The 7,094-nt window shown below is 31.6% G+C and overlaps 2 protein-coding genes across 2 annotated transcripts in view; one reads left to right on the top strand and one right to left on the bottom strand.

Annotated features, from left to right (window-relative positions):
• The window catches only part of LOC145200992 (ADP-ribose pyrophosphatase-like), a 7,144-nt gene extending 7,117 nt beyond the window's left edge, over positions 1 to 27 (bottom strand). The window contains exon 1 of the mRNA XM_090093868.1: positions 1 to 27. This exon is cut by the window's left edge and continues 127 nt beyond it. The gene's annotated coding sequence lies outside the window, so the exon portion shown is untranslated.
• Positions 1 to 7,094, top strand: part of LOC149886160 (uncharacterized) — a 102,396-nt gene that overhangs the window by 94,670 nt on the left and 632 nt on the right. The window lies entirely within an intron of this gene.

The following is a 7,094-nucleotide window of genomic DNA, read 5'->3' as shown; positions in this document are numbered from 1 at the left end:
TGTTTATTTTTTAACAGATGTAACAAAAGAAGTTTTTGTTTTAATAGATTTTATTATTGTAACATGATAGTTCTAACTTAAGATTTTAATAGATTTTATTATTGTAACATAGCAGTTTTCCGGAGTTAACGTAAGAAAACTTATGACAGCAAAACTAAGAAATTTGTTTTTAAAGATTCTTTCAGTCATTTTTAAAACCAGTATTTGTAATCTGAAGTGTAATAAAATATTCTGATAAAATTTAAGAGTAATGATAGTTTGACAGACAGTATGTATTATCGGCTCTGACATTTTCCAATATAAGTATTCCATTTTAGTTCGATTACCATAGTACGTAAGCAATTATGCACGTGGTTCTTTCGTTTTGGGGTAATAACACTACTTCAAACGGCAGACACACTAAACCGATTTTCGCCAATCCTTTTTAAATGATTTCCTAATAGTTGATGATTTCCTATCAATACTTCAACTAAGAGTACTCCAAAATTTCAACTCACAAACATTTACAGTTTCTGAGATATTGGGTATCAAAGTTGAACATCGACAGAATAACTGCGCTTTTGCTGCAAAAATACTCATCACCTCGAATCAGTTTTTGACCGATGTTATCAAAATAACTCCCAGATCATAATAGATTGGTTTGTTTGTTTTTTGTTTTGATTGACAGGTAATGCAATGAGCTTCCTGGAGTTTTTGACCGATGTTATCAAAATAACTCCTAGATCATAATAGATTGGTTTGTTTGTTTTTTGTTTTAATTGACAGGTAATGCAATGAGCTTCCTGGAAAAAAAAAACATGGTTTTGTTAATTGCTACCAAAAAAATGATAATAGAACATAATCTTAACTTCGTTGATGAGCAACCCAGTTCCCCGCATTTCCTAAGGCTAAGTGTAAGCTCTGGGTCAAGTGCATACTAAAGGGTGTATACTAAAAAGTAAATCCAGAGCCAGTTTGTGCCATGTGGAAATGAAACAATTTTAAAAATTCTTTCTTCTTTTATGTTAGCTTAACTTCTTAGCGATTTCCTACAATCAAAATGCTGGCTTGCATTTTTCGAATTTTACCTATTACTTACTTTTAAACGATTCCTTACCTTTGATATGCTAGCGCTAAGGATGTTCGTGGATAATATTTGCTACTACCGATCACGTTTGTTACCTGTACCGGTATTTAAAACTCCTGTGATGTAATTCAAATGCTCGTAATCATAACTGACATTTAAGCATGATAATATATCAATTATTTCTTATTTGACGCAAATTTAATGCAGTGTAAATATTTAAAATACTTTTAAACTCGTTTGTGAAGATTATCACATCCCGTGGCCTGTGTTATAAACCAAGTGACGTACGTAGTTGACGAATGTTTGTGAGTCACAAAGAAATGTTCCCAGTTTACGAATCCGGATGTTACAAAAATAACGGACTAGTGATTACGGACATTTCTCCGTACAGGCTGTGGCATCAAAACTGAGACTCCCATTTGTTGTTATTTTTCACGAAAATTAGTTTAAATTTCCCGTGTTTTATTTTGGTGGCGGCATTTTCAAACAATTTTGAATCAAAACAATAACAAATAAAAAAAATTTTCGGCTTCAAGATGCAATTAGAAAAAAGAAAAAGAGTCCTGGTTTTGTTCAACGCCAAAATATCAAATCCAAAGATTTGCTAGATTGAAGGTGTATCCAGAGCCACTTTTTTCCAGGTCCAGAAGTCAGGGAGCTTCACCAGGAAGCCAGGAAGCCAGGAAGCCAGGAAGTGGTGAACACAATTTAAAATGTATCAGAAACTTCAAGAACAAAATCAGGTAACTTATCAAGAACAATCTACAAAAAAACATTAGGAAGGCAGCAAAGAAGCTCAAGGTTCATGAAAGAACAGTAAGAAGAACATTAAAACAGAAACACAGTTATTTTCGTAGGAAGGTCAAGCTCCTTTCAGAAGAATCTAAACAGTCAAGACTAGCTTGTGGAGAGAAGATACTCACAATTAAAATTTTCTCAGATGAAAAATTTTGGAAAGTTGACCGGTCTAGAAATGGCTAAAAAGGCAGGTTTATTGCATTCAGTTCTTCAAAGGTGCATCACATTCATACTACGAAGCACCCAGCATCAACAATCATGCTTGGAGTAGAGGGTTCTGATGGTAAGCGATTGGCTCCTTACTTTTTCCCTCAGGGTCTCAACTTTGGCCAGAATGAATACCTTGGAGTTCAGAAAACTGTTGTGAAGCCATAGATCAATGCCAATTACAAAAATGTTGAGTATGTAAGGCAACAGTATTCAGCCCCTTAACACAAGGCCAAGAAAACGCAGGCCTGGTGCAAATAGAACTTCAGGAATTTCTGGTCAACTTCAATATGGCCTCAAAACTCACCCGATTTGACACCCTTGGACTATGGGATCTTGGGCTTTGTTGAGAGTAGGGCTTGTGTTAAGCTTCTGTTTAAGATATCTGTTTAAAAGGAGTGGTGGACTCTGATGTCTAAAGAATTTGTTATAAACACCCGCGCGCCCTTCCGAACAAGGCTTGAGAAGATGATAGTGAATGATGGCGACTATGTTGAAGTTTAAAGTTGCTTAGGCATCAAAAAATCTTATTTCCGAAATTTTATTAATTTTCCTTTTTCCACTTTTTCAAAATTGAAATAAACGTGTTCACGTTTAAGAGAGTCTCAATTTTGGTGCCGCGCTCTGTACTTTACAAACAGTTTTCACGGATGGAAAAACCAGGGTTGTTATTCACTTACTTTGACATAATTTTATGTCTGAATTATTTCCCGCCGACATAAAGTATGTTCGAAATATGTTGATATACTTTGACAAATATGTCTGACATATTTGTTTGATATTCTTGAAGAAAAATCAAATTTGTAGTGCATATCAGATTAATTTGAAGAGTAAAATGAAAATAAGTTAACGAATTTATTGCTTTATTGCAATGAATTATGCTTTATAAAACTTTTATCTTAAACCAAATTATTTCATATAGATCTTTTTCCGACCTTTTTGACTAGAAGAATTTAGCTAAAAGAATTTCGAAATTTATAAAGAAGGAGGAAAATGTAAAAAGTGCAAAAAAAATTACAAACGAAAAATTAACCTCAAAGATCACTTTCTTTGAAAACACAAAGAAACAGCGAACGAAATCGAATTAGTTGAAGCTACTTCGGCTGCAAGGAATCGAAATGACGATGAGATTCAGCTAGTTAAAAGAATCAGGGAAGTTGATGTAAATCAATTAATTAGAGAAATGATTAGATCAACGATGCACCGTAACTTGTCTTTCGCATTTGCTGATGAAATCGGACAAAATGTCTTTAGTGAAAAATGCACTCAAAGAATTCAAAATTGTTATAAATTGTCACAGCATGAAACGCTACATTTAACGCGCATGTAAAAATATTTTTTTGATAATAAGAAGAAACTGAAAATGTTCTTGCGTCGCCGATGTGCGTCACGATATGGAAGAAACGTGTTCGGAGTTAGCTGTACATATATCAAGGATGGGCAAATAGCTGTGAGAAACTAGCCATAATTACTCAAAAAGGTCAACAGTTTGGTAAAATTTTAACTGCTCAGTCGGAAAAAATTTGATTGGAAAAATTGGAAAATGTGCTAATGAACTGAACGTAACTTGCATAGATCAGAGAAAGAACATAATGAAGGTATCAAATGTACTCCAAAATGAACAAAGATCAAATGTAAGTAATCCTTGAAATTTACGGTGACGAATTTATAGATTTGGAAGACGAGGAAATTGATATAGGGGCTTTAGAGAATGAAGAGGGTAATTATAGTGAAGGCCGCACTACTTGCGTTGAAAAACCAGTTGGATTGTTCTGTTCAGCCATGTTTTTTGGCGCTTATGTGTGTCAGCAAGCTCCCAAGGACGTAACGTCAATGCTTGAAGATGCATTGAATAACATCAGAAAAGTTGCTACTAAATAGCTGTGCTGAACAAATCTATCAAATCTAAACATGGATTATGGATTTTTTTTTGCGGATGAGTTTTTTTCAGTAACAAGACCGAAAAGAGGTGTTATTATTTATAGCATTGTTTATACTTTTTATTATTATTACATTATCATGTGAACTTTCTTTACACAATGTTCACCTTGTGGGAAAAATATTAGGTTAAAATTACAAATTATTTTTCGAAAGTTCTTGTTTTATGTAAATAATGGTATGATGTGAGTAAACTTTCTATCTATAAATTAACTATTTTAAAATTCTAGTTGATGACAAAAACCAACTTGCTGTACAATAAAGACCATTTGTTTGATCACTTTGGGACAGACATTAACCAATTAATAACTATAAATGTTAGTCTATTACGAGTCTTAAAAATAGTTTTAAACACTGAAAAACATCTTAAAAACAAATTTGCACTCCTTATTTATGAAAAGTTGACTGATAACTAAGTATATTAACACCCTTCGTTTAGTTGAGCGGGAAAAAGATAACCTTGATTTGTTTATTACAGCAAATTACGAGGAAATGTTCGTAGTAGAGATGGTTTATTCAGTGACAAATAATTTATAACACAAATATTTTTGTTGCAAGGACAAAAATATTTGTGTTACAAATTATCACGGACAAACATTTGTGCTACGGATATTATCTTTTATAGGATTACAGTACAAAATTTGTCCGTGACAAAAATATTTTTTTATACTACGAATATTTTGTCCGTAATTTGAGTTTTATACCACAGACATAGGAATTTACGGGCATATGATAAAACGTATGAAAGATGTGAATGAATGAAACTTATGAAAGATGAAGTTGAAGAAGGGCTTGTTTACTTAAAGTTCTTATCTGTAAAAAAAATTATTTGCTTCGAAATGTGAATTTTGTTATTTGTGCAGCAAAATGTTAAAACCTATAAATTTTTTCTGCAAATGCGGACTCAAATACTAAAAAAGGAAGTAGGCTATAAACCTGAGAAACGAAAAACATTTTGAAGCAACTTTTTGAAAATCTAAGTAATTTAATCTTAGTTTTAGTAATTTAAAAACCATTTGGTTTAATTACAAATGCTTTTGAGAGATGGAAAAGTTTCTAAACCTACTTATTGTTCGCTTTATGGGTTTTGGAAAAAATTCAACTTATATCGCTTTATAAAAGCTCAAATTTTCAAAACTTTAAATATCATTTTCTTAAAAGCTACGCCTTTCAAAATGCCTTTTCCAAAAGTGTCGTCTTTTTTTTTCTTTCAAAAAGCTTAGATTTTCAAAGAGGTCGATTTTTTCAAAAGGTCCAATCGACATCTTTTGAAAAAGTTTCACTTGCTATAGCTTTGTTATTATAAAACTATATTTAAAAATACCTCTTCAAACCAAGATATATTAAATCAACAAATGAAAATTTTTAAAAAAATGTAAGAATCCTAAAAATATTTAAACAATACAAAATTGGTATTATTCTTTCATCACCGTCGGATCAGCAGTCAAACATTAAAACTGGTATTATTCTTTTATCACCGTCGGATCAGCAGTCAAACTTTAATATTGATAAAATTTCATCCAACAGAGAAAGGGGAATTGAAACTAGTGAATTCAACCACTAAAAATGCAACTGATCAAATGCTTAACAATACCTTAACAAGGTCTAAGTACAAAAAAATGAATATAAAATGACATTTGTTAAACATTTTTTCACTGGTATTACGTAATGCATTTAAATTATAAGTAATAAATTTGACCATTATAAATAATTATAAATTATAAAATATAATTATAAATAATAATTTTGACCGTTTTTAAATTTTGTTATGTGTAAATACAATATATTGCTAACAAAAATAAATTACCTTTCATGGCTTCAATTTCAGTTTCTGTTCTTTTTTTTTTTTCGAGAATTGTTTAAGGACCAAAAGGATAAAGAGAGCCACTTAATCAACTTTGATACTTTTTTTTTTTTATCATTTTAAAGCAAATTTATCTCCAAAGTAAAAGAAAAAACTCTTAGAAAATATTATCTTCGAGCTAACCATAGTCTTTTCTCAATTTAGTGCGGACACTTCGCATGAGCTTTTTGACAAAATTTTGGTAAATTTTGTGCTATGCTACATTCAGATTTAGTGGAATTGATTGATATCTGCAGCAATTTTGACTTTTTTTATCCAGCTCTCGTTTCATACTTGCCCAAAATTTTCAATTTGATGAAGTTTTAGCATGTAAGCTGGATAATCCTTTGATAATTGTGTTTCGTTTATTACTGAAACATTTAGTTCTTTATTGCTTTTACAGTATTTAACTGTCTGGAGCTTTTTTCAAAATTGATTTCTGTAACGTCAAAAAATCATTTAAAAACCCATTTTTGCCCAATTTGAACGTTACATCACTTTCAAATAATTCTCTTCCCTTCCAGCTTCTATATGCTAATTGTGGCTCCCTTCTATTACAAGTCCACAAGTGTTCTTAGACTTTTTTCCGAAACAGGGATTTTTAACTTGAAAAAGTACTTTAACATAGCTCTTAGATGTTCAATGGTAAGTGCTTTACCATTGACTGCAACATTGATTACCTCCCTCCTCCGAAAACTATCTTCCAATACTTGCATCTAAATATGAAAAGAAATTTAGATTCAGACTTTTAGTTTTTACATTTTTTAGATTTTTATATAAATTTCTAAATTTTAAGTTTGAAGTATTAAATCAACCGTAGGTTCACCCTACCTTTATCCCGCGTTCCTCTATTTAATTTTCTCTTCTCTTTGTGAGAGAGAAGAGAAAATTATTATTCTCTTCTCTTTGAGTGAAAGAGTAGAATAACTCTAAGCCTTTTGCACTTTTATTGGTTTTAGGGAAAATAAAATTCTTCCTCAACTTTTAGAATCCTGGGGCTGAATTGTTGCTCGAGCAAGTTCAAATATGTCACAGACACAGAATGGTTGATTTCCGGTAAGAATTAAAGCATGAACTTTTGAGAAAAAGTTTACTCAGAATGCTTCTTTTTATCTCTTTTCTGAAAGTTCTGAAAGTAAAAATGCTCCTCGTCAATGAACACTTAACTAGGAAAGCATAGGAAAGTTTGTAGGGTAAATGAGACTGGAATATTGTGACCAAAGTTACGGCAGTTAAGATTTA

This window comes from Hydra viridissima, unplaced genomic scaffold (assembly GCF_058129835.1).
Source record: "Hydra viridissima isolate aposymbiotic clone 2 unplaced genomic scaffold, HvirCarnegie_v1 scaffold_7, whole genome shotgun sequence".
Lineage (NCBI taxonomy): Eukaryota > Metazoa > Cnidaria > Hydrozoa > Anthoathecata > Hydridae > Hydra > Hydra viridissima.
The sequence above is the reverse complement of the archived record's forward strand: the minus strand, read 5'-3'. Positions and strand labels throughout refer to the sequence as shown.